General features: G+C 42.3%; 1 protein-coding gene, 1 long non-coding RNA gene and 1 pseudogene across 2 annotated transcripts in view; 2 read left to right on the top strand and 1 right to left on the bottom strand.

Moving 5' to 3' along the window:
- LOC133367017 (poly(rC)-binding protein 3-like) overlaps positions 1 to 19,980 on the bottom strand; it is a 482,686-nt gene that overhangs the window by 449,095 nt on the left and 13,611 nt on the right. The window lies entirely within an intron of this gene.
- On the top strand, positions 2,442 to 9,880 carry LOC133367040 (uncharacterized). The gene is made up of 3 exons (XR_009758506.1): positions 2,442 to 2,521; positions 3,026 to 3,164; positions 9,234 to 9,880. It is a non-coding gene; the product is annotated as an uncharacterized LOC133367040 (long non-coding RNA).
- On the top strand, positions 3,888 to 4,005 carry LOC133368164 (5S ribosomal RNA; annotated as a pseudogene).

Below are 19,980 nucleotides of genomic sequence, written 5' to 3'. Positions count from 1 at the left end.
GAGTTTGCCAGTCACTTGATTGAAATCAGAAGTACTATCATATACACAGAGTCACAATCTAGCATCATTAGCTCTGAGTATCATGAGCTTATCGTCCTGGTGATGCTGTCACTGTTTAATTTCCTGTACACCACAAATTCAATAAGACAGTGGCAACACTGCTTGTATTAATATTTTCCTTTTCACTATCCCTTTCTACTGGCCATTTTCTTCTCCTTTTCCTTGGAATCCAGCTATTAAGACACTATGATTTATGATAGTTACAAAAACATTTAAATGTCTGTTAACCCTTGTTCTATGTCTTAAAATACTATTGCCTTTTCAATAACTATTTCCTGCAGTAATTAGTTTTCTTAAAGTTTCACTAATCCATTAATCTTTAGGTACTGAGTGGGGTTTCACAACAGGGATGCACCTTAACCTAAGATGGATCACATCAGCCATTTTCTTCTTTTCATTTTGATGATCATGGTTTTGAAAAGGGAAAGGGAAAAGGAAATGGAGGAGGAGGAGGAAGAAAAGCAAAGACAGGAGACAGATGGGCCCACCATTCCCTCTATTTCTGATTTTCAGGCATGAGTGCTGATGGTTATGTAGCCAAAAGAGCACTGTTCACTAGGGATGGAAAGAACTGTCAATTTCAGTTCTCTTGATTTCTCTTTTTTCCAATCTTAAATTCAGTTCTCCACATTTCTGCAGCAATTTACAATGTTATTTTATTTTTTATAAAAATCCTCATGAAAATTCTCTAGGATTTTACCGTGAATTTTTCCAAATAAACACATTTTTTGTAGACAGTTTTGGCTAATGTACACATTTTTGCAAGCCATTTCTCATCATATAATGCATTTTTGCATGTTATATTCATTCATATATCCATTTGTATGCACATTTTTCCCTATGCATGTTTGTAAACATTGGTTGGTTGGTTGGTTGGTTGGTTGGTGAAAAGCATTGCAAAATTCAACTTTGTGCAAATTTCAAAGGATGGCTGTGTTTTCGTTCTCATATTGTTTTGGAAAGTGAAAATTAGATAAATTCAGCTTGAAATGCGACCTGAATAAAACTTTTTGCCCATCCCTACCACCCACATATAAAAGAGTATATCAGCAGGCTTGGTGGACCCCAAGGCTTGCAGAAGAGAAAACAAACAAACAACCAAATCCTAAGGGGGGGCACCCAAAACAGCCCAATGAGAACTTCAAGAAGGATGCAGACAAACTGGAACAGGTTCAGAGGAGGGCAATAAGGATGATCAGGGGAATGGAAATAAAGCCCTATGAGGAGAGACTGAAAGAACTGGGCATGTTTAGCCTGGAGAAGACTGAGGGGAGATTTGATAGCACTCTTCAAGTACATGAAAGGTTGTCACATAGAGGAGGGCCAGGATCTCTTCTCGATCGTCCCAGAGTGCAGGACATGGAATAATGGGCTCAAGTTGCAGGAAGCCAGATTTCAACTGGACATCAGGAAAAACTTCCTAACTGTTAGAGCCATACGACAATGGAACCAATTACCTAGAGAGGTCGTGGGCTCTCTGACACTGGAGGCATTCAAGAGACAGCTGGACAGCTGTCGGGAATGCTTTGATTTGGATTCCTGCATCGAGCAGGGGGTTGGACTTGATGGCCTTATAGGCCCCTTCCAACTCTACTATTCTATGGTTCTATGAGTGAATGTGCTCAGTGGTCACAAAATTCTGGCAGCTTGTTGTGTGGGGGAGAAAGGGAAACTGGGTGGGAAGGGGAGTACTGGAATGGAATACTGTGGAGGAGGAAATGGCTGAAACAGTGAACACATTGCAACATTTTGTTACAGGTTCACTTGTACTATAAAGTATTTAGAATATTGCAGGTTGGTATTAAAAGTAGATACCTACTCTGAAAAGTTGGTGAATACTACACCAGTCTATGTGCTAATCTGAAACTCTTCTTTTATTTCTATGCATTTGACAAATCTTGCATGGTAATCTCTCTTAACATGCAACTATAGCCAGACTTGACTACTGTAATGCACTGTACATGGGCTGCTCTTGAAGATGTCTCAGACTGCAGCTAGTGCAGGAAGCAGCTGCAGGAATGGCATGAGACCATATACCATATATTTAGTCTTGGAAGTTCTACACTGGCTGCCTATTCATTACCAAATCCAATTCAAGAAGATGGTTTTGGATTATAAACCCCAAGTGGTTTGGGATCCAATAATCTGAAAGTGCACCTCTCCCTGTGCTATGAATGCAGAATTGCTGGGGAAGCCCTTTTGACTGTTCCTAGTGAAGTTTGACACTGATGAGCTTTTCAGGATCAGGCCTTTTGAATTCTTTGTGTCAGATGGGGAACTTTTATATTAGCTTCAGTTTTAACCTGATTTGTTTTTATTTGGATGTTCTGGGTTTTTTTTAACAAGGCCACATTCTGCCAGTATAATGAGAATTTGGAAGGTAGGGGAGAGAGGGGGAAATAGGTTCTGTGGTTAGGAAATGGATCAATGGACTGATTTGAAACTTGGCAATATAGGAGAGGTAATTTCGAAGATGTTCCATGCCAAATTTGGATTAGAAAGGATAAGTAATAGCTTATTTTGAATGAGTTAAATGTTTGACGAGAGACTTTGGCAAGTGGAGAAGTGGTGTATGTTTTCCTTCCATTGACTTTCCTGGGTGGTGTTGGGGAAAACTTTTCTCCATTTGTACTGCATCTTTTGGGAAATGGTGCGTTGTGTTAGATCATGGGAAACATCTGGTATGTGTCATACCCACGATTGTATAATAAATTGTTGAGGGCAGCGTAATCCAATGGGATTGCATAGGGATGTTCCCTGCTCATGCTCCATACAAACCTGTTGTGAAAGGTTAAGTAAAGGAGACAGAAGGGGTGGAATGTCAACAGGAGATGAGAGAAAGTACTCACTACAGTGGTGGTTGGTGCCCATTGGGATAGGTAGGATGAAAGGCCAGGGATAGATGCAGCCAGAGCCATCACAGGCAGAACCAACTAATTCTACTTTTGTCCCTATCCTCCTCTAGTTTTTACAGGCAAAGAAGCATCAGGATCAGCCAGTAAAGTTGGCCATTAAAGACCCTGGAGCCTGTTTAGGCAAACAGTTTACTACTCTCACTTTTCAGTTGATTTCACTTCATAAATTAGCCACTTAAAAGGCATGAGGTAAGTTGCATGTAAAATCTTGTACTTCCAAATAGTATGTTATTTCTTATTAATGAGGTTATGTGGTCCTTTCCTTTTTTCCATTGAGTTCCTCATTTTTGCAACATTGCTGCCCTGGGCTCCTTTGGGAGAAAGGGTGGGATATAAATGTAATAAATAAATAAATAAATTTTAATTTCAAGTTGGCCTGATGAGATGGTTGTAGGCGCAGCTTTCTCAAAATGTAATCCAATCCAACTAACAAAAAACATTTGGTTTGACATATTGTGTTAAGGGGCAACCACCCAGATCAGCCTAGTGATGAAACTGGAACTAAACATAAGGTAAGATGCCATATCAGATTGTATCAATATTGCCTTAATAACATAAAGGTGTGGCCCTTGTAAACTGCAATTTTGTGGCATTTGGGAGCTTGAGTGAACGTGAAAAGTGAAATGTTAGACTGAAAGTTTTTTTCGTAATTGAATTATGAATTATGTTTTTTGTGACCTGCTCTGTAACTGTTTACAGTAAAGAGTGTGATACAGTGAAAGGTAGGTATCACAGACAGAAATGTTTCTTCTTACCCAGCTTTCAGCCTTAATTGGAAGGGTTTTCAGTATTTATGGCCTCTTTTAGTAGGGTGGAATGTGCTAGACCTGTCTTTTATATATGTATGGATGTATTTTTAGTTTTCATTCTGTTTTCATTTTTATACTTGGTTTTAATGTTTGTACTATTATTGTATACAGCCATACTACCTGAACAAGCCCAATCTCATCTGATCTCGGAAGCTAAGCAGGGTCAGATCTGGTTAGTACTTGGATGGGAGACCGCCTGGGAATACCAGGTGCTGTAGGCTTAGAGGAAGGCAGTGGTAAACTACCTCTGAATACCTCTTACCATGAAGACCCTATGGATATATCCAAAAGATTTGTAGGGTTGCCATAAGTTGTAACTGACTTGAAGGCAAATAACAACAACTATTATTGTAAGTCACTTTGGGTCATTTTTGTGGGGGGAAATGACTAATAAATGCAATTAAAATAATATAAATCCACACATAAATGTTTTGCTATTATAAATGCTCCACATGTATCACTAATCAGTACATGAAATAGAGTCGCGTGTTAGCTTCGGAACAATAAAGTAGGATTGCTCTACAATGTTCCTGTGTTAATTCACATCTACTCAGACACAAGCCCAATTGAGTTCCATGGAGCTTTTTCTTGTACGTGTATATAGATTACAGCCTTACTTACTTAAGTCTATGATCAAATACAGCAGAGGCCTCTCATTAAGGGCAGGTGGAGCACTGCCCACCCTAACCCCCCAAACCTATAGCCCAGTCCCTTCTCTGTTCCTTACATTCATATTCAATATAGTACCTCACATTTAGAGACACTCTGTAGTTGTTTCTGTTCATTTTCTGTTCTGTTCAACTCTCAATAGCATAACCAATCACAACCATTGCTATGGTTCCACCCGTCTCCAGGGGTAAAATTCTAGTAGGAGTGGCTTAGGGAGGGCAGGTGTGCCCTCAGCACCTCCAGGATCTCCATTTTGATTTTATTTCCCATGGAATAAGCTCTAACCAATGAAGGAGTCCCTCAGAAATGCATTGGAAATTCCATAGCATTAGGGCAGGACTATGAAAAGCCTCCGCAATGCATTTCAATCTGAGCCCGCAGATACATACATTTGCAATCTGCATAGGCTCCTCTCTTGTGTTTGTGTTGCTCTTTCCTCCCTTTTGCAAGCAGCAGGAAGCAAGATTCTTTTTCTGCAGCCAGCCTTTGAAAGCAGCAGCAAAATTTCTGTGTGAGTTCAGTTCAGCATTTGATTGTGCAGAGTAGGTGGGTGAGTGTATTTTGCTGCATGGGGAGCAAGGGAAAAACCGCAGAGTGGCACAGGGAGGTATGCTTTGGTCCTGATGGGCCTTTTGTTGACTTTTGGAAAAGGAGGGAGAACTTCTAGTGTTGTTCATGGCTGAGTGGGGATCTTCCAGATCCTACTCCAGTGCTCTAACCATTGTGTTTATATATATATGAATGCTCACGTTATTTATTTATTTATTATTTCAATTTATATACCGCCCTTAGCAGAATAGCTCTCAGGGCGGTGAACAAACAAGATAAAATACAATATATCATAGTAAAAAAATCACAAAAACATGTACAAACAAACAACAGAAAGCACAACAAAAACGAAAATACAACACAAATTAAGAAGGATACATGTTAAAAGTAGAAAGATTAATAAAATTAAAAGATTAAAATGCCTGGGAGCATAAAAAGGTTGTTTTATTGACAACTTTATTGTCTTTTGTGGACCCCTTCTAAATCAAAGTAAGGCACTTTTCAGTTTCTTTAGGTTCTATTTGTAAAATGATAATGTTTAAGCATCCACAGAACTTCTCAATGCAGGAGGATAGGAAGAAAACCAGACCCTGGCCATGCCCTGTGACCTTGTTGGCCACATCCCTGTGACTCATAGCAGCCCTACTAGTTTTAGAGAGCACCAGCCACCACTGATCAAATAAAATTCAACAAGAAATACCACACAGAGAGAAATGAAGTTAATTAACATGGAAGTCCCACAACATCAATCTTGAACGGGAACCCACTTGCTGCTATTCATCCTGTTTCCATGACCTGGTACTGTGCTTGAGCTGCTGGTGGAGCAGGAGCTGAGCAATCAAGCTCTTGAGGCGTTCTGCCCGAAGTCGAGGAAACCAGGCTCAGACTCGGTTGTGGCTTTTTCTCTTTTTATTAAAGTAATAGATACATCCAAAGCAGTTTGCCTCATTAACCTAACTACTCTTTCTAGGAACTTTGCACTGCTTTAAATCTGACTAAGCATAACCTCACGGCTCTAAGATGTTGCCTCAGCAACTGAGTTCCTCCCCTCTGAGTCCCCTTAAGTAGGCTTGGATCTCGCGCACAAATGAAGGCTCCTCCTCAGCTCAGTCTGTTGAACTTCCTGCCTCAAACACCTCCGAGTGTGAGGCAAAGATGGTTTGATCTCAGCTTCCCCGTCCGACAAATGGGGGCTGCTAGAGGGCAGTTTGGGCGGGGGAAGCTGGGCAGCTCTCGGCTAGGAAACGTCTGACGTGTGTAATATGTTTCGGTTCAATATATAGAGCCAACAGTTAACAAGGTAGTTTTACTAAATAGTAGTTACAACACTGCATTTTCTCCTCAAGCTCCTTCAGTCAGCCAGACTCCACCTCCTCACCCCATTCTTCAGGGATCATCTCTAAACTCCCATCCCAATGTTTCTTGTAAGGAAATGTCTCTAAATTACTGCAATCACTACATCTCCCCTTTTCTCTACCAAAATAACAAACACCAACAGACAAACAAGAACTAAGTTCGGTAGAGGAGAGGGTACTAGCACATCACTCTAGAGAGAGACTGTACCACTCACTTCCCTGCTTTATCTCAGGCTTCTCAGCAAGTTTCTATAAGTCTCTGTGGAGCTTTCAGTTTCCTTTCTGACTGCTGAGGCATCTCATATTCCTTCACCTTATCTTTCATAAGGTCATTCTGGGGAACTGTTGTGACCCAGGATGGGGGGGAGGGTTTGCAGGAGGAGGACTCTGACTTTGAGGACTTGGGCATGGAGTTGAGGGAGGAGGGCTTGCATTGCCCCCAAATTCCCACTCCCCATGTGGAAGAACAGGGAGAGCTGTCAGAGGTTGCTTCCAAGGATATGCCCCCTTCTCCAGCACCCGAGGAGCCGCCTGACCAACTTGCAGATTCCCAACCAGGCACCCAGCAGTTTCCCATGCCTGCCCAGACTGCTAGCCCCCCTCATTTGGAAGGGGAAGTCGAGGTCCAGCCCCCTTCCCCTTCTCTTGCAGGATCCAGAGGCACAAAGAATAACGGGGTTAGGAGGAAGAGTTGTTTGTGTGTGAAAGTGAAAGCTATTTAAGTGGGCATTGACAAGGAAGGGGTGTTGAGTCAATGTCTGAAACTGGAGGCAAGCTTAATCAGCGCTGGTCAGGGAATAGTTCTTAGAAAGCATAGTTAGGTGAATGCATCAAAATGCTTTCAATATAACTGTAACATTAATAAAAAGAGAAAACCTCACAGAACCGTGTGTACCTGCGTTACTCAGCTCTGGATGGGACAGGAACAACTTGTTTTTCTTTCTGCCTTTGTGAACATACAAGAGGTGTTAATGTAGAGTCTGTCCCATTTCCACCTGCTGGAACATCTGGATCACTCTTTTGGAGTGCTCGGAGATTCCAATGATTACATCAAAAAGTCTCTCCTTACGCTCATGGGTGCACTAGCTGTTGGACTGTGCCCCTCTGATCCCAGAGATTGGAGCTATAATTTCTCAAGCACACTTTGTCACCTGGTTTCAGTCCAGGGAGCTCCTTTGCTCTTCTGTCAAAATACTGTTTTTGTTTTTGCTTCAGAGCTTATTTTTTTGAACTTCTATATGGTTATGTTCCTCCATAAGTAATTCTTCAGTTACAGCGTATCCTTCTTCCCATGAGTAACTGTGCTGGAGACCAGCCATAGTCCAATGGTGTACTGCTGTAAACCAATAATGCCTTATATAAATCTCCTCTACTGTCAGCTGCCTATTTCATCAGGTTTTTAACTGTTTGGATGGGCTTTTCCACAAGGCCATTGGATTGGGAGTAATGGGAACTGGATGTACTGTGATGGAAGTCCCAATCCTTTGCAAACTGCTTAAGCTCTGAACTGGAAAACTGAGGTGCATTGTCACTAGAAAAGTTCACATGGGATTCCATGCCTTGCAAACATGGTCTTCAGGCTGGCTATTACTGACATACTGCTTGTACCATTCCGGCTGCAGATCTCTGGATATCAGTAACTATCAAGTATGCTCATGAATTCCAAATAAAGAGATCAGTGCCTACCTTCTCACATGCTCTCTGTGGAACAGGGTGCAGATGCAGAGGTTCCGCCTGCTGGGATGGCTTGAACTTTAAACAAGTGAAACAGTTTGCTACTGTGTTAGCAATATACTGATTGACCCATGGCCAATACATTACCTCATGTGCCCTCTTACATTTTTCAATTCCAAGATGACCTTCATGGATTTTTTTGAGCATTTCATGCCAGAGAGTCCTTAGAATCACTACCTTGCTCCCTTAGAAAATCAGCCCATCTATCACTGAGAGATCATACCTGCAGTTTCAGTATTCCCATAGGCTTGGATCATAGCTGCTGTAGTCCTGTGGCCAACCTTCAAGTATATGTTTTTTCAGGAGGCACATGGCATCATCGTTCTGTTTCTGCTAAAATTTGCTGTAATTTTCTATCAGCTATTAGAAGTGACTGTACTATCAGGTCTACATATGCCTGCACTTCCATATCTGAAATAGGCTCTGGGTACAATGAAGATTGTGTTGCCCTGGACAGTGCATCTGCCATAAACATCAATTTGCCTGGTGTATTGGACATTATCAAGTCAAATTTTTGTTATTTAAGCATCATCCTTTGGATTCTCAAAGTACAATCATTTAATGGCTTTTCAAACAATGCTACAAGAGATTTATGGTCAGTTTCTACTTGCACTTTATGTCCATAGATAAACTGGTGGAATCTCAGGCAAGCAAACAGGATACCTAGCAGCTCTTTTTCAATCTGTGCATACCTGGTTTCTGCCTCAGTCAATACCTTAAATGCATACGCCACTGGTTGCCAGTTACTGCCATGGCTCTGCATAATCACTGCACCCAGCCAGGCTGTGAGGCATCCGAAGAAATCTTGAGTGACTTACCATGATCATAGAACTTAACACAGGGGCTTTGCTAAGTTCCTTTTTCAAGATGGCCCATGCTTCCTCCTGTGGTGCACCCCAGTACCACTCATGTTTGTGTTCAAGAAGTGCCTGGAGGGGTGTTGCTTTAGATGACAAATTTGGTATAAATTTCCCAAGGTAATTAACCATCCCTAGGAATCATTGCACATCTTTCTTCAATGAGGCTATCATTTCAATAGCTTCAACCTTTCTCTTGCCAGGTTTTACTCCCTCTGTAGAGATCACATCTCCCAAAAATGTCAGTTCAGTGACTCAAATACATTTTTCTTTATTTAATTTCAGATTTGCTGCTCTTGTTGCATTTAAGACCTTCCGAAGCCGCAGATCATGTTCAGCTTTGATAGAACTCCACACAATCATCCACTGAGGTGTCAACTCCATCAGTGTGCTCATATATTTTGTGTATAGTTCTATGGTACACTTTGGGTGCTGAATCCACACCAAATGGAAGCCGCAGAAAGCAATACATCCCAAAGGGGGCATTGAATGTGCAGAGCTTGGAACTATCCTCTGTGACTTTTAACTGCCAAAAGCCAGAGGAGGCATCAAGTTTGCTGAAAAAGCAAGCACCTGCAAATTGTACCGTGATTTCCTCCCTAGCAGAAAGTTTGAAATGCTTCCTCGTTACAGGTTTGTTAAGGCTTCTGGGATCAAGACAAACCCGTAACTTGCCATTAAGCTTCTCTACAGTAACTAGAGAGCTCACCCATTCTGTGGGTTCCTCAGTCTTCTCAATGACCTGTAAAGCCTCCATCCTTGATAGCTCCTCTCTGAGTTTGTCACAAAGTGCAACAGGCACTTTTCTGCATGGATGGATCACTGGGGAACTGATTTATTTATTTAGATTGTATGTTCACCTGGTAAACAGCCAAGTCCTTCAAATATATAACTCAAAATCAGTGTCTCATATTCTTGTTCCCCAATGGCTTGCATGGCAGTACTCATTTAATCAGATGAAGCTTCTCACATGCTGCCAAACCCAGAATTGGAGTCACCTTTTTAGGAACTATAATAAATGCCAGGTTGTACACACGGTCTTTGTGTCTGATGCTGTCCCTTTACTGGTATCTACACTCCAGAATACTCAGTTAGTTTAATACTTGTTGGATGTATTTTTGGCCTGACTTGGAGTCTTTCATAATCCTCTTCAGGCAACACATTAACCTGAGCACCTGTATCGAGCTTAGAGGACACCACTGTTCCTTGTACTTCCACTGGCAGATTCCACTTCTTCCCCTTCTCTCAATCTGATTCCACTACATCCATAAAAAATGGTCCCTCCTGCATCTGCTCAACAGCATGCACTTGGGATTTCAATACTTGTGACCTGCAACATTTTGCAAAGTGGTTGTGCTTGCCACAATTGTAACAGACCTTCCCAAATGCAGCACACTGTTTCTGACCATGCTGCCTGCCACAGTTTCTGCAACCTTGGCTCAAGCCTGTTTCCTTTCCCAGGAAATTTGTTAGGTGGCTGCTGCACTCTCTGGTCTGGCTTCTGCTGTCCCTGTTGCTGCTTGCTTAGCACACAGAGTCTCCTCAGCTGGCCTCGGCTCTTTTGCTTGGGCTCTCACTACCTCTGCTGCTCTACATATTTTGAGAGTTTTTTCTAGTGTGAGATCTTCTTCATGCAACAGCCTTTCACTTATTGCATTCTCCCTAATGCCATAAATAATCCAGTCTCTGATCAGACAGGGTCCCAAAAGCACAGGTGTTGCTAAGGGTTTTAACCTCTGCAGCATATTGCTCTATACTTTCATCCATCTTCTGCATGCACGTAAAGAATCTATGCCTTTCAAAGGTTTCATTTTTTCTGGGTATACAATACTCCTCAAATTTTGCCATGACTGAACTTCATGTTTTCTCCCTCTGCAAACTGGAAGTTATTCCAAATCTCCAGTGCTTCCTCCTCCACCACATGTAACAATATTGATTATTTTACTATATCAGGTTTCCCTTTAGCCCCTGTGGCTGCCAGACAGAGTTCAAATCTTTGCTTGAATTTTCTCCAGTTTTCTGCAATATTTCCAGACATTTTCAGGCTTGATGGAGGTTGTAAAAGTTCCATAATGACCTTTGTGTTGAGGAAGCTAATGGTTCTTCTCCTGTTAAATTTAGACCAGGCCTCAGGCCTCTGGGTGAGGTCCTTCTTTCCTACAGCCCTCAGCTTCCCCAAGGCAGGAGAAAGCTACACACCGCTTCAGAAGCCTTTTGGCCTGACACCATGTAGTATGTTTGGGTTCAATATATTGAGCCAACAGTTAACAAGGTAATTTTATTAAGTAGTAGTTACAACACTGCATTTTCTCCTCAAGCTCCTTGAGTCCAGAGCCTGGAAAAGTTACTTTTTTGAACTACAACTCCCATCAGCCCAATCCAGTGGCCATGCTGGCTGGGGTTGATGGGAGTTGTAGTTTAAAAAAATAACTTTTCCAAGCTCTGCTTGAGTCAGCCAGCCTCCACCTTCTCACCCCATTCTTCAGGAATCATCTCTATACTTCCATCCCAATGTTTCTTGTAAGGAAATGCCTCTAAATTCCTACAATCACATAAGTAGGCTTGGATCTTGTGTGCAAACGAAGGTTCCTCAACTCAGTCTGCTGAACTTCTCACCTCAAATGCCTCCAAGCACGGGGCAAAGGTGGTTTGATCTCAGCTTCCCCCTCCGACAAAGGGGGGCTGCTAGATGTCAGTTCGGGTGGGGGAAGCTGGGCAGAGCTAGGCTAGGAAACATCTGACATGCAAGGTTGAATCTCTGGCAGCAGCATGTCCAATTGGAGAGTGTCAGACGTGCCAGGTGGCACTTCCACAGAGGGGTCAGGAGCTGAGGGGGCTGAGCTGCCCGAGACAAGGGCTGGGGCACTCTGAGAGTCCATCCCACTGTCTGCCCCCTCCCCAGGTTCCCAGTCCAAGTCCTCATCCTCTATTTCACCCTTGTCTACCTGCCCCCTCCCTGCTTGGCTCACGACATGAGGCAGCTGGTGATGGGCAAGGGAGGTATCGTCCCAGCAAGAGCCCAGGAGAAACAAAATTGCTTCTATCTTCATTACCAACTGTCCTGGCCCCTGTCCAAAACACCATGATGAGGCTTTTCTTTCAAGTAACAGAGTGATTCTGTACTATACTCTTTTTCTTTGTATCAGATTCTATACTATACAGGAGGCCCCGCTTATACAGCAGGTTCCGTTCTGGACCCCCGCCGTAAAGCGGAAATCGCCGTAAAGCGGAACCCCATTGAGCATAATGGGGCACGTTGCGCAAAAATGCCGCAAAAGTGCAAAATCAGCTTTAAAACGGGGAATGAAAGCCGCCGTATTAGCGGAACGCCGGGAAGCGGGGCCCTACTGTACTCTTTTTCTTTGTAACTAGGTGCAGAAAAAAATCCATTTTTGATATACTATTGTCAATTTTCAAAATGGTGTTAAGATATATTTAATTTCCTGTTTTTTGTACTCCACTGTTCTATTTGTTGTGTTATACTTATAAAATAAATAAAAAATAATAACAAGAAGACAGATTGTCCCGTCCAGAGCCGGAAGAACGAGGCTGAGATGAGGGTGCAAGTAAATCTCATTTTATTAGAGTAATGGATACATCAAAGGCATGGCACTTCATAGAAAACCCTGTGCTCACTCACTAGAATCCCTAACTACACTCTAGGCATGCTCTGCGGCATATGAAGAAAGTTGACTCAGCAAACCCCCCCTGTGCGCTGCCAGCTTAAGTAGGGAACGTTTTCGAGCGTAATCTCTGACTCCTTTGCAAGTCCTGTCTCTGCCCTGTCCGCTTTTCACGGCGGTGGGCACAAGGCGGCGGGGGGTGGGTCTCCAACGGTTCATCGGAAGACACCTGCTCTGGAGTAGGTTCAAGGTCAGTAGGCTGCGTCACACTGTTAGCATCCTGAGAACTGCTTGGCTGGGGAGGAGTTGGCAGAGTCTCCTGAACTTCCCCCAACAGGTGCTCTGCGACAACTGGGGGCGGCACACTCTCTGCTTCTGAGATCGCGCTATCAGTGGGAATTGGCCCAAGTTCAGGCTCGCTTCCCCTTCCAAGGTCCTGCTCAGACTCAATAATTGCTGGTTCTTCCGCGCCCTCAGACAGCTGAGGCGCCTGCAACTAATGCCTCCCCCCTTCCTGCCCCTGAAGGGAGAGCCGAGGCACAATACAGATACATTTATTCAGGATAGTTTGATACAGGTTCCACGGTAGGTTCGGACTACTGGGGTCACAAATCAAGAGTCTAAGAGCAGGGTCTGGAGCTCAAGACTGAACGGTAACAACAAAGATGTCCTGACAAATCTCCATGCCCTTCCCACCTTGCTTTAAAAGACCTAGGTATGACAAGCTCACTTGCGGGACTCTCATCCTGCATGGGAAGACTGCATTTGGAGGCAGGTGCTTCTGTGAGAAAGCTGCAACTGTTGGCACTGGTGGAGGTACGGTCAAGCCTGTGGTGACAGTGTTATGTTATGGTTTATTTCTAGGCCGCCTTTTGGGCAAAAAGGCCCCCAAGGCAGCTTACACACAAATAGAAAAACACAAATACAAATAAAAACAATACAATTTACAAAAACTCAAGCCAACAAAATCCTAGCATTTCTAAAAAGCAACAACAGCTAAAAATCAAAAGCATTCATCTTCGTGATAAAGGACAGTCCCCAGAAAAATGTCTCTAAGAGCAGTGGTGAGGGAGCAAAGCAGGTGGAAAAGCTTCCCCTGATGGTCCCAGCAGTCTCACCCCTGCAGCACTGCCCTGCCCCAGCCTCCCCCTCCTGCTCTGCCACCCCTCCTGTCTAATCCATGGCCTCCCAATGCCGTGTCCTGCTCTGAGGGCAAGGTGGTGGGGGAGCAAAAGGCAGTGACCCCATCACCCCATCCCTAGCATCCTGAATCAAGGGGGCTAGGTCCTCCTCATCCTCATCCTCCTTCCAGGTTGGCTTCAGCTCACTCATCCCCTCTGCCTCCTCGTCTGCCAAACACTGCCACACCAATCCAGACCCTATCAGAACCACAGGGCTCATGACACCATCCCCTGTCCTTCCTGTGAGGAAATCTCCTTGGCATCCTGGCAGGACAGGATCTTCACATGCTACTATTTGACATAGGTCTTCAGCCTCCCACCATTGACCCATAACCATGCCCATGTCTTAGGTTATCACACAACAATTCTGCCAAATCAGGAAAAAATGATTATGATTATCTAAGAAGGCAGGCAGGGGACATTGTTCTATGTCTGGATGGGAAAAAAGGGGAAGGTATGGGAAGCCCTGAAGAGAAGGCACAGAAGTCTACTAGAATATTCCCACTGTTTCTATCTATGCTTATAGAAGCAGAGCTTCACACAATTTCTGAAATAAACAATTTCATTCCAGGTACAGGATGGAGTGGCCATTTGTATTCTTGGTTTCTAAGTGACAAGTTAGCTTTTGCATGTATTTATTTAAATTATTTATTAGCTGCCTTTCAGCAGAACCTCACAGAACAGCTTGCAAGACTAAAATTCACAGTAAATATCAATGAATTCAACAGATCATACAGCAGATAAAATTCCTGCATAAATGAAACTAAGCAAAAGGCCTGGACAATTAAAAAGTGTTACCCTGGCACTGAAAATAGAGGGCAATTTCAAAGATGGGGTGCCACAACTGAAAACATACAATCTCTGACAACTATTCACCTTTTTTCAGATGGCAAGAGACTTGGAGCACGGCCTCAGAGGCCAATCTTAATGTCCTGACAGAGCCGTATAGAAGCCAGTGGTTCTCTAGGCACCTTGGTCCCAGGCTGCTAAGGCTTTATAGATTAAACCCAGTGTTTTGCATTGTGCCTAGAAATGGACCTCTAGCCCATGTAGCTATTCCAAAAGATGGCAAGATATACACCATATTCTGGTTCCAAACTGGTAAACAGTACCTCCAAACAGTCTTCAAAAGTTTTCACATGGCATATTAATGCAACAACCTTCTGGTGAGTCCCTTCACCTATGAAAAGCAATGCACAAGACTGCCAGGTTGAGAGGAGGAAAGACAAGAGGAGAGGCTGCATAGCTTTCCCCTCTGAAGCAATTCTGCACCATGGGTGGGGGACCTCGGGCCCAGGGGTCAAAAACAGTCCTAGGCCTCTCTGCCCAACCCTCTGGACTCTTCTTAGGCTATAGCCCCTTCCCAGGCCATACCTTTCATTGGCCCGGCTCTACAACCTCGTTGAGTGCTTTTGGTTGGCTAGAATGTGTCCTTGAACTGTGATACTTGCCAGGATGGAGGGCCTGCATGTATAGAAACCTCTGGCTTTTGTATGGCAGGGCTGTAGCCTATTGTACAAAGGCAAGATTCACATCCATTGAAAAGTTCCACCCACATTTGTCTCTGGATTCACCCACATTTGTCTCTGGCCCCATCCATCACTGGCATAACCATGGAACTGAAAGTATTGATATAAATGCTAGGACAGCCTTTCCCAACTAGTGGGCCACCAGATGTTGTTGGACCACAACTCCCATCAGCCTCAGCCAGCATTGCCAATGGTCAGGAAAGATGGGAATTGTGGTCCAACAACATCTGGTGGCCCACTAGTTGGGAAAGGCTGTGCTAGGAGATAATTTTTTCTTAGGCTGACAACTTGCTAATAATCCTGGCTAATTGGTTCATGTTTCATCAATGGAAGCTATTAACAGGAGATGTTCCCCTAGTAGCTGGAAATATCTCTCCAGCTTTTATATTTAAGACAAGCAGGGTTTGGAAAAGTGATATCCTCCAGACAATATGATGAGTCTGAGAAAATATTTAAACCCAGTTTGAATTTGTAAAGAACTCAGGCTGTGGTCACACTAGTTGCTTCAAAAGCAGCCAGAATGGTTTTTCTGGCTGCATTTTGAAGAGACTCTGCTCTCTGCTGGGCACACTCCTCTTCCTCAACTGCTGACTTTGGATCTTTCAGGACCACCCACAGCAAAGTGTTGGGCCAACTGCTGTCTTTCCTGAGCTTGCAGCAAAGCATTTCCGTTGGTTGCACATGGAAGACAAATAGGGTGATCTACCAGTCAGTCGTGAAATCTCCCTGAAGCTGATTTTTTTTAAAAAAACAAAAACACACAATCTCATCCGACCAAGGTTTTAGAGTAAAAAGTGACAAGTTCTACTAGTATCATGTGCCCCCATTTTCAGAAAAGGGAGGTGGAGATGCACTGGAACTGGCACAACAGTAAGTGTGTCTCAGCAATACTACATGCGAGAAGGATCTTGGGATTGTTGTTGATCACAAGCTGAATATGAGCTAACAGTGTGATGTGGCTGCAAAAAAAGCAAATGCTATTTTATGCTGCATTGACAGAAGTATAGTTTCCCAATCGCATGAAGTATTGGTTCCCCTCTATTCAGCACTGGTTAGGCCTCATCTTGACTTCTGCATCCAGTTCTGGACACCACAGTTTAGGAAGGATGCAGACAAACTGGAACAGGTTCAGAGGAGGGCAATAAGGATGATCAGGGGACTGGAAATAAAGACCTATGAGGAGAGACTGAAATAATTGGGCATGTTTAGCCTTGAGAAAAGAAAGGGGAGATATGAAAACACTCTTCAAGTACTTGAAAGGTTGTCACACAGAGGAGGGCCAGGATCTCTTCTTGATCATCCAAGAGTGCAGCACACAAAATAATGGGCTCAATTTACAGGAAGCCAGACTTCCGGGAAGGGTTGCTTTTCCTGTGCTGCCTCTGAGCGAGCTCTCATCTCAGAAGAAGCTTTTTCAGCTCTAAAATCAGTCACAACGTTCTTTTTGACTGATAAAGATTTTCTCCCGGGCAGGGAGAAACGTAGAGATCAACCCCAAAGCCTGTTTTTGTGGGGAGGACTGGATTTCATTTATTTATGAGAGAAAGTTCAAACTGCAATGCCGGACGGACTTTCATCAAGCTCTAGCTGATTATAGCGACACGTTTATCTTTTCTTTAAAGAAAACGGACTCTAACAGGCAGATAAGCATCCTTCTTTCTATCTTCTTTTTTTACTTGGCTTACATTGGTGCAGCAAAAAAGAGATTTGTCAATGAATCAGCTGTGAAGAACACTTAGGTGAGTTTTGGCTTTTCGCTTTCACTAATGAAATTAAGGAGGAAAGAAATCGAAAAAGCTTATCTTTGTTTTTATCACAAAAAGCTGTCCTGGAGGTGCATTCTAAAGATATCAACGGAAGAGGGATTTCTATTTCGAGGAGGGGGGGGGAATTCTTTTTGGTCTATTTCATTTTGACGAATCTGCTTGTTCACGACGCCACTAATTGTTTTGATGTTGGGAACTAAGTTTGTTTTGTATTCCTGAACACATAGAGATAAGGCAGGCTGTATTGTCTACACTGATACAAGCAAGCCTGAAATATTAACCCAATTGTGGCTGAAATAATTTTTGTCTCTGTGGTTTTAAGAATGACAACCAGGAAAGTGAATGAGACCATGGAAGAAATTATGTTTCAGAAAATAATGGGTGAGATTGAGATAACGAAACAAACCCTGAGACAGGGTAGTCAGGAGATGAAAACTGAACTTAACAAAATGACGCAGGAGCTTAAAGAAATAGTGGATTCTGTGAGAGAGGAGTTTGATGGGATAGGGAAGCTACAAGCCCTGGAGATTGGAACAAATGTGAAATTTGAAAAAGATTTGGATTTTATGGATGTTAGAAATAAAGTTGACTGTTTGGAATTCAACGTTGTCTCTGAAGAAATTAATGAAGATTTTGGTGGTAAAGTTATCAATGTCTTAGATAATTTTCTGGACTGGAATGATGTGATGGAGTTTGACATAGAAAAAATCTATCGAGTTGGCTACAGATATGTGACAGTGGAGAAACTCTTAAGAGATGAGCCAGTGCATTTTGTAAAAAAGAAGAACAGAGATATGACTTTGCAGCAATACTTCGGTAACATATTCAGAATTCTTGACTGGAATGATGTGATGGGGCCTGACATGGAAAAAATGTATGGAATTAACTACAAATATGTGACACAGCAGAGATGCACCCAGAACAGAGATGTGACTTTACAACAATATTTCAACAACATATTCAGAATTGATGGCAAAGACGTATTTGTGATGGGGGAAATTCCCATCAGGCTCTTGTTATATGACTATGGCTATGACAGCAAGATCATCATGGGATACTGATAATGGATGAATGGATACTGAAACCACTGGATTTAACAGGACTATTGAAGATGGAAGATGGAATTAATATTGATAATGGAAGAATGGTTATGGAAATTATTGGACTTAACAGATTTGACAAGATGGATTAATTGATATGTTTACTTGGACTATGGCTATGACAACAAGATTATTATGGGATATTGATAACTGAAGAATGGCTACTGAAATTACTGGACTTAACAGGATTATTGAAGATGGAAGATGGAGTTAATATAGATAATGGAAGAATGGCTATTGAAATTATTGGGCCTAACAGATTTGAATTAGATGGATTAAGCGACATGTTTATTTGGAGAAAAATTGAAAGATATATCTTTCAAGAAATTGAAACCTCTCTTTGACTTTTTGTGGAAAGAATAAAATAATGTTTATGAGATTTGATGATTAATTAAGATAATTACTGGAGGAAAGTGATTTTATAATATAATTTTAGAGATAGGATTGTTATATATTCTAGATCTATAACTGATCTGCGACAAATCGGAAGTCGACATTTTATTTTATTGTTTAATTGTTTTTGTTTTGTTTTGTTTTTTCGTCTTTGAAAATTTGAATAAAAATTAATGATAAAAAAAAAGAAAGGTTGTCACACAGAGGAGGGCCAGGATCTCTTCTTGATCATCCAAGAGTGCAGCACACGAAATAATGGGCTCAATTTACAGGAAGCCAGATTTCAGCTGAACATCAGGAAAAACTTCCTAACTGTACAATAGCAGTACAATAATGGAACCAATTACCGTGGTGGGCTCTCCAACACTGGAGGCCTTCAAGAGGCAGCTGGACAGCCACCTGTCGGATATGCTTTAATTTTGATTCCTACATTGAGCAGGGGGCTGAACTCGATAACCTTTTGGTCCCTTCCAATTCTATGATTCTATGATATCTTTAGAAAGAGGCAGAGAAAGCTGAGAGTTTCTAAGTAGAATTAGTTGAAACAGGGGTACAGGGGCTCTCTCTGGGAATAAATACTGAAGACTCTCTGGTGAAGGAGTACTCATTTGCCTCCAATGAGCTCTGCTTGCATATTCATAAATAAAGCAAATTATAAAGACACCATGAGTTTCCAGTGCTCTCTTCACCATAGGCTGTTAAACTCTGTAGCACTGCCACAAAACTTCTTGAAAAGTGGTAAGCGTTTAACCCTAGTCTATACCAACCATTTTCTTCTTCTTTACTGGCAACCAATAGCCTTGTTTGTCTAAAACCTTGAAGTGACTCTGTTAATTATTTAAAAACACACCAGGAGCAGGAATCCATTTAAAGTCTTCCGGGAAACCCAGATATAAAGCCACATTCATTTACATTTAATTCACAGTGTTGTCCTTGTTAAAATATATATATTACTAATTAAAGCTCAGTGCATTAGGCCATTAGAACCGATGTGATTGATGGTGGCATAATCATCTTGCTTATCGTTTTGTGCATTAAATTTATTGGGTACAAAAAGGTGGGGGCAGGATTAAAGCAATCTGCAAAACTGAATCCAACCCAAGAATTACTTGAAACATTTCCACTTTCCAGAGAAGTGATTTCACTATGTGTAAAGTGCTGCTCTGGCATGAAGAATGCTTCCTATCAATAATTAGATATAATGAAAGTTTGATGTTTCAAAAAGACACCCACAAAGCAGGACAAGAAAGGAACAATCTCTTGTCTTGGTAATGTCCCATGTCAAGTTTACCCCTTTACATTAAAAAAGAAAGATGTTGTTTAAATAGATGTTTCTGAAAAATCTTAAAGTCAACCCAATTACCAAATGTGTCCAAAATACACTGAAGATGTTAGCTTGTTTCACTAGTCAAGTCCTTCTATAGACAAAGATGTCTGCTG

This window comes from Rhineura floridana, chromosome 11 (genome assembly GCF_030035675.1).
Source record: "Rhineura floridana isolate rRhiFlo1 chromosome 11, rRhiFlo1.hap2, whole genome shotgun sequence".
Lineage (NCBI taxonomy): Eukaryota > Metazoa > Chordata > Lepidosauria > Squamata > Rhineuridae > Rhineura > Rhineura floridana.
This window is presented reverse-complemented; position numbering and strand designations above follow the sequence as displayed.